At 38.0% G+C, this 7,396-nt stretch overlaps 2 pseudogenes; both read left to right on the plus strand.

The window, feature by feature from the left end:
- On the plus strand, window positions 1-6,552 carry LOC109702984 (casein kinase I pseudogene; annotated as a pseudogene).
- LOC109674816 (UDP-glucuronosyltransferase 2B4-like) overlaps window positions 1-7,396 on the plus strand; it is a 722,912-nt pseudogene that overhangs the window by 4,940 nt on the left and 710,576 nt on the right.

A 7,396-nucleotide genomic window follows, 5' to 3' on the forward strand; every position in this document is an offset into this window, starting at 1 on the left:
TAATGTAATTCAATAGTGGATAACTACTGAAGGAGTCACAAATTCTGGTAGGGTCTGATTACGGTAAAATGTAAACTGTTTTGATAGTTCTAATTATCTTAGCTAGTTTAAAAACAAAGATAAATGTGGCAGATGATAAAATAGTACAGAAGGTGTTTTTGATTGACAATAACTTTGACATGAATGTTGTCATGAGAAAGAAAAATAGTTAAGAATCAGTGTGAAATTTTTATATTAACACAATATTGCTAGCAAGTGTACACAGAAATCATCAAATCTGCCCAGTCATTTCTTCTTTTCCTTGCAAGATTGTTTAAGGCCACTGAGTACACTAAAGATGTTTCAGAACAGAGTTACTTATTATTTAACAACTGTGCTATCACAATAACACTAAACAGTTACTGAAAAAGTTTGAAATGCATCATGTAGTTTAGACTTCTTGTGTTATCTTTACCTCATTATTTGGCTTAATTTTGGTATAGGTCAATTTAGAGTACAGGTAAGGGGGCTATTCCTAGAAAGGAAAACCAAGGCTAACCAGTGCTGAATGTGTCTATTCAGTCATGTAAATTAAGAAACAGAGAAAAACAGCTTGCCCTTTTGGATAAGGCCTTGCTGATATCTGAGCAGGAAGTGTAAATAGAAGGGTGGACTGAGCCCTGTCCCTAGAGTGAACCCTGGGCATTATGAAATATGACCCACAAGGACTTGGCTTCTGACCCATTAGATTGTATCTCCTCTCAGCTGAGGAAAAGAGAGGAAAATATGAAAGCCAAACAGAAATAAACCTGTCCTAGGAAGGCAGAACATTCTTCAAGTGCCCTACTTAAGAACTAAGTTCTATCATATAGTAGAGTACCTGATTAGCAAGCATTAGGCCCTGAGTTCAAACCCCAGTAATGGAAAAAAAAAAAAAGAAAAAACAAGAATTTCGATTTTGTGTTGGCTGGAGCCGGAGTAACAAGATGGCGGCGTGGGCGGAGTGACAGGGGTCCCTCCGGGCCGGAGCCGGCGGCAGTGGTGGCAGCGGTATCGCCACCCTAACTTCACTGCGCCCCTTTTCCAGGCCGCGACGTCGCCGCGAAAGCGAGACGGCGACGGCCGCCCAGAAACAAGTGGCCGAGCCTAAGTAAACCGCGACCACCCTTCACGAACTGCGGCCTGGGAAAAAAGAAGCCTGACAGCCCCCGGTGACCCGGTTCCCTTGGCCGATTCTGGGCCCTGTAGCGCCGGGGAACATCTCCGTATTCCGCCTCCTGCCGCCCCCGGTGAACGAGCCCCGCAGGCCTCGCTCCCGCTTAGAGGTGTCGGGCTCGGCCCCAGCCTCCATCTTCGCGTCTCAGGATGGCGAGCTGCAGCGGCTCCAAGGCCGAATTCATTGTCGGAGGAAAATACAAACTGGCGCGGAAGATCGGGTCTGGCTCTTTCGGGGACCTGGCGATTAACATCACCAACGGCGAGGAAGTGGCAGTGAAGCTAGACTCTCGGAAGGCCAGGCATCCCCAGTTGCTGTACGAGAGCAAACTCTCTAAGATTCTTCAAGGTGGGGTTGGCATCCCCCACATCCGGTGGTATGGTCAGGAAAAAGACTATAACGTGCTAGTCATGGATCTTCTGGGACCCAGCCTTGAAGACCTCTTCAACTTCTGTTCAAGAAGGTTCACAATGAAAACTGTACTTATGCTAGCTGACCAGATGATCAGTAGAATTGAATATGTGCATACAAAGAATTTTATACACAGAGACATTAAGCCAGATAACTTCCTAATGGGTATTGGGCGTCACTGTAATAAGTTATTCCTTATTGATTTTGGTTTGGCCAAAAAGTACAGAGACAACAGGACAAGGCAACACATACCATACAGAGAAGATAAAAACCTCACTGGCACTGCGCGGTATGCTAGCATCAATGCACACCTTGGTATTGAGCAGAGTCACCGAGACGACATGGAATCATTAGGGTATGTTTTGATGTATTTTAATAGAACCAGCCTGCCATGGCAAGGACTAAAGGCTGCAACGAAGAAACAAAAATATGAAGAGATTAGTGAAAAGAAGATGTCCACTCCTGTTGAAGTTTTAGGTAAAGGGTTTCCTGCAGAATTTGCCATGTACTTAAACTATTGTAGTGGGCTACGCTTTGAGGAAGCCCCGGATTACATGTATCTGAGGCAGCTATTCCGCATCCTTTTCAGGACCCTGAACCACCAATATGACTACACATTTGATTGGACAATGTTAAAGCAGAAAGCAGCACAACAGGCAGCCTCTTCCAGTGGGCAGGGTCAACAGGCCCAAACCTCCACAGGCAAGCAAACTGACAAAACCAAGAGTAACATGAAAGGTTTCTAAGCATGAATTGAGGAGCAGAAGAAGCAGAGCAGATGATCGGAGCAGCATTTGTTTCTCCCCAAGTCTAGAAATTTTAGTTCACATGTACACTAGCCAGTGGTTGTGGACAACCATTTACTTGGTGTAAAGAACTTGATTTCCATATAAACTGGCTCTGGACAGCATTGCAGCATTGGTGATGCTGTATCCTGAGTTGTAGCTGCTGTAATTGTGAATATTAACTGAGATAGTGAAACATGGTGTCCGGTTTTCTATTGCATTTTTTCAAGTGGAAAAGTTAACTAAATGGTTGACACACGCAAATTGGTGGAGAAATTGGTGCATATGCCAATCTTTTGTTAAAGCCTTTTATTTTGAACTATACTGCTTTTGAGATCTCATTTCAGAAGAACGGCATGAACAGTCTTCAGCCTCAGTTGTGATGGTTGAAAATGCTCACAATTTTGCATTCTTAGGGTTTTTCCATCCCTAGGGTTTGCAAGTTGTTCACTTAAAACATTCTTTAAATGGTTGGCTTCTTGTTTGCAAGCCAGCTGATATGGTAGCAACCAAAGATTCCAGTGTTTGAGCATATGAAAGACTCTGCCTGCTTACCTGTGCTAGAAATAACAGCATCTAAAGTGAAGACTTAAGAAAAACTTAGTGACTACTAGATTATTCTTAGGACTCTGCATTAACTCTATAATGTTCTTGGTATTAAAAAAAAATATTTGTCACAGAAATTTAGTTAACATCTACAGCTGAACATGTATGTATGTTGCTTAGATAAATGTAATCACTGTAAACATCTATATGATCCGGGATTTTGTTTTTATTTTGAAATGGGAGCTTTTTTGTTTACAAGTTCATTAAAAACTAAAAACTGTTTCTGTAAGGAAATGATTTTTTTAAACAACACAACAAAATGCCTTGCTGACTCACTATGAAATAAAAATCTTCCCAGTTTTTTGATAGACTACTTTAAGCCATTTGTTACATGATATTCGTTTGCAAGTTGATGAAAATTTAGTGTATAAATTCTCATTTTAAAATTTTTTTCTTTTGTTCTGAAGGGAAAAGGCATTCTTTCACTTTGTTTTTTTGGTTTGTTTGGTTTTTGTTTTGTTTTGTTTTGTTTTTTAATGACTTGCAGGCACAATACCTAGTACTGCAGCTGCCAGAACTTGGCATGGTAAATCCTGCTACCACTGACTAGCAGCTGGACTGATTGTGAATAAGAATGAAAGCATTAAAGGTTTTAACTACAAAATATTTTTCTTTAAAATACTTGTGAAATGACTGTAAGTAGTCGACTCTTGTCCTCTGAGAGTGTCATACCCTGTGAAGTTGAAGTGATTGTTGACTCTCTCCCCACCCAACCTGCTTCTATAAGGTTACCTGTGTGTGCGCGCTTCCTCTCAGTGTTAATTGTGCACTGTTTCACTGATCCAAAAGAAAGGAAAACTTACAGTAATTCTTAAATAGTGTAATTTATTCATTTATAGCATGTCAGTCTAAATTAAAAGAACATTTGTCGGAAAATACCGCCAGGAGCCTATTGTGTAAATGTAGGTATTTTGTACAACAACCTTGGAATTGTAAATTTATGCATTTGGTCAGATTGTGTAAGGCTTAATTTGGCTTTGGTTTTTTCCTTTTTTGATTTGAAAACTACTTTAGCAATAATTAATTCCATGATTGCCACATTCTGCCATTAAGGGATTTATTAGTACAGTAATACTGAAGAAATCTTATCGAGTGAATTTTTGGGTAGGCAGCTTCTTTGTTTTTTTTCTAATCACCCTGTCAGTTAGGGTATTTGTTTCTTGCCTAATAAACCCTTTGATACTTTTAGCCAGAAATCAATCTCATAAACCTATTTTTGAATATAGTTTGTGTAAAATAAAACTGTTTAGCTTTGGTAATAACTTTTCCAAGCTGAACTCCCTCTCTAGCAAGATATTTTTCAGTGCTTTTATTTACTATGCACTTAGACTATGCACTTTTTCTGAAATATTTTTGTAACACTTTTTTGTATTTTTGCCATTTGAAAAGGTTGTGGTGTGGTTGGTCTGTAATTAAGTTGCAGATTTAAAACTGCTGTTAGCTTTGTAAATCAAAATGTAGGTGTTTTTGTCCTGGTACACCGTCATTCCATCTGCAGCTGGAGCTGTAATCCTATTGATCTTCTAGCTACCATTCATTGTCTTCACAGTTCACAAAAGAAGAATGTGAAATTCAGTGAATGCTGTTACTAATCCTGTCAGGAGATGAATCTCATTTCATCAAAATTAAGTTATGTTTTTCCAGTAAAGTGATGATACAAGTTGAAGACACATCACTCTGAAATTGGAAGACCTCACCACTTAAGGCTCCACAGTGGCTTACTCAGGCTTGAACTCTAGGTTACTATTCTTTACTTTGTTCACCCATTGGGGGGTGCAGTTTTTTTTTTTTAATGTTGGGAGATGGCCATTCTAACTACTGTTGAATGTCTGTTTTGGGAAGGTATAACAAGAAAATAAAAAAAATATATATGAAGGGAGAAAAAAAAACAAGAATTTCTATCACATGTAATCCAACTTTAATCTCTGATTTTTTTGTTTTTACTTTTCTATCAGATACATCCTTCTTCCTGTAACCATCTATGCTGGGTTTTTTTGGTAGTTTTTGGTTTTTTACTAGAAACATAAAGCTACATTTAACATTCACATCAAACAGATATTAAACATGGGTAAATGACTCTCCCGTTTATGAAGATGTTTGGAATTTCTAAAACCAATACCTTATTTAGGGACTAGGTGTGGAATGTGTTTATTACAGCAAACCACATTAATCTCTGTTGTGAATCTTTTGTAGTTAACTTGAAAATGTCAGTGGTCAGTTGAAAAATTATAGCATCATTAAAACATTGGATACATTCAAAAGCCATATGATTTATGAACTGCAAATTAGGTCTATTTGGTATCATTAAAGAACTTCCATTCGTAGCAATAGTGATACCATTATTGATTCCTTTTCAAAATGTCTCTTGCAGTTTATTATGAATGTGGTGACTAATAATTTATTTTCTAGAACAATTTTTATGTAATTCCTCAGCAGAATTAATTGATTTCTCATGAGGAGATTTGATTTTTTGCATGTTAAAAACTCAAACTCACTTTTTGCGTATGTGCCGGTGGAGGAGGCAATAGTTTCCTCCACACATGTAGAACAACACTGGTGAGTTCGCAAAACTGTACTTGTCACAGAAAGGCTCTGCCAGCACCCATGGCACTTTTGCTAAGGACCACATGTCCATTCAGATGAACATGCCTGAGGGTGACAAGGTCTTGGGAAGGTTTAATGATGAATTTAAAACTTTCATTTTGTGTAGCCAGTGCCAGAAGTAGCCAGTCAGATGACTCAAATCTGTTAGTGGCCAAGCCAGAGGGCATCTTTTCAAAGAACTTCTGACTAGAGAAAACTGTGGATGTGAAATATTTTTCATAAACAAAGAAATACACAAAAAATGTCAAACTCTAAAAAAAAAAACTTACAGAACATGTGAATATAATCAAATTATACCATCACTTTAAAAAGTTTAATAATTAGCCCAGTGCTGGTGGCTAATTAGCCCAGTGCTGGTGGCTATAATCATAGCATGAGGCAGAGATCAGGAGGATCACAGTTCAAAGTCAGCCCAGACAGATAGTTTGAGAGACCCTATCTTCAAAACACACAAAATAAAAAAAGGCTGGCAATGTGACTCAAGTGGTAGAGCGCCTGCCTACCAAGCATGAAGCTCAGCATTTGACCCCCACTAGTGCTAAAACCAAAATTAATAAAGGATTAATATTGATATTAGAAGAAGAGAGCCAAACTAGTATGTATATTATGAAATAAAGATGTAAATCACTGGTAATTTGTTACTGTACTTGTACTAGTATTATGACCGCCTGAAAATTTCTTAAATACATTCATTTATCACTTATTACCACATTTGTCCAAGTCACTATATGTGAAAAGTCATGACTACAATCAACTTTATTGAATATAAAAGCAATAACTGCATATGTCAGTAGTCTCTTAGTCTCAGTCTTTTAATAGTTTTCATTAAAAAGTCCTCACTTCTCATCTCATTAGTAAGCCTTCATTTCTCCATCTGCCGTGTGAAAGGCAATTGTCTCTAAAGTTGAAAATGTTATACTTTAAAATTTGAATCCTGGAATAATGTCTTGACTGCAATTCACAGGCTCTGTGGAGATTTGAGGTTGAGAAACCAGCCACCTTAGGAGCCAATACTCGGCTGTATAATTGGCTCCCCCAGAATGACCTTCTTGGTAAGACTCTGGAGAAAGAATACTGAAAACAAGTATAGTTGAAAATAACATAACAAAACAAACTGAAGGAACATTTGTTATTGGAAAACTCAAAAATAAAACCAAACCCTTTATGTTTATTTTCTAGTCCTAAAGGAAGTAAACTATGCACCATTGCCATTTTATCAGTCACCTTGTTTATGGTCAGAAACAAAGAATCATTTTTTAAAATTTTATTTCCACAAGACTGGGACTGTAAGAGGGTATTATATATGCTAGGCATACATTCTACCACCAGGTACCATCCTTTTTTCCCCTTTATTGTTGTGCTGGGTTGGAGTATTGTGGCATTTACACAGATCACTTAGACAACATTTCAGGATAGTTACCACTTGCAGAGAATGTTGTATAATTACCTGGTTTGTTCCTGCTTCCTCTAATTTAGTTATCTGTCCTTTCCACTTAAGTATATGTATTTCCAATCTACTTGGGGGTGGGGGAAAACCACCTTGTTTCATTGTGAATGATTCTGTTTTCTATGGGAAAAACATTAACATCTTATCTTGATGTGATAACACTCTTTCTCCAATTCCGGCACCTCTTCTTGCTGCCTTTGACAACCTTCATATTGGCGTTAATGTATTATATCTTTAAGAAAACATATTATAACATGTACACAAGCTTTCTTTGGGACTTGGCTTCTCTTATCCACTATGTTCTCTTTCTATCTATTTAACTGGAATTCATATGTTCATCTCTCAAGT

This window comes from Castor canadensis, chromosome 9 (genome assembly GCF_047511655.1).
Source record: "Castor canadensis chromosome 9, mCasCan1.hap1v2, whole genome shotgun sequence".
Lineage (NCBI taxonomy): Eukaryota > Metazoa > Chordata > Mammalia > Rodentia > Castoridae > Castor > Castor canadensis.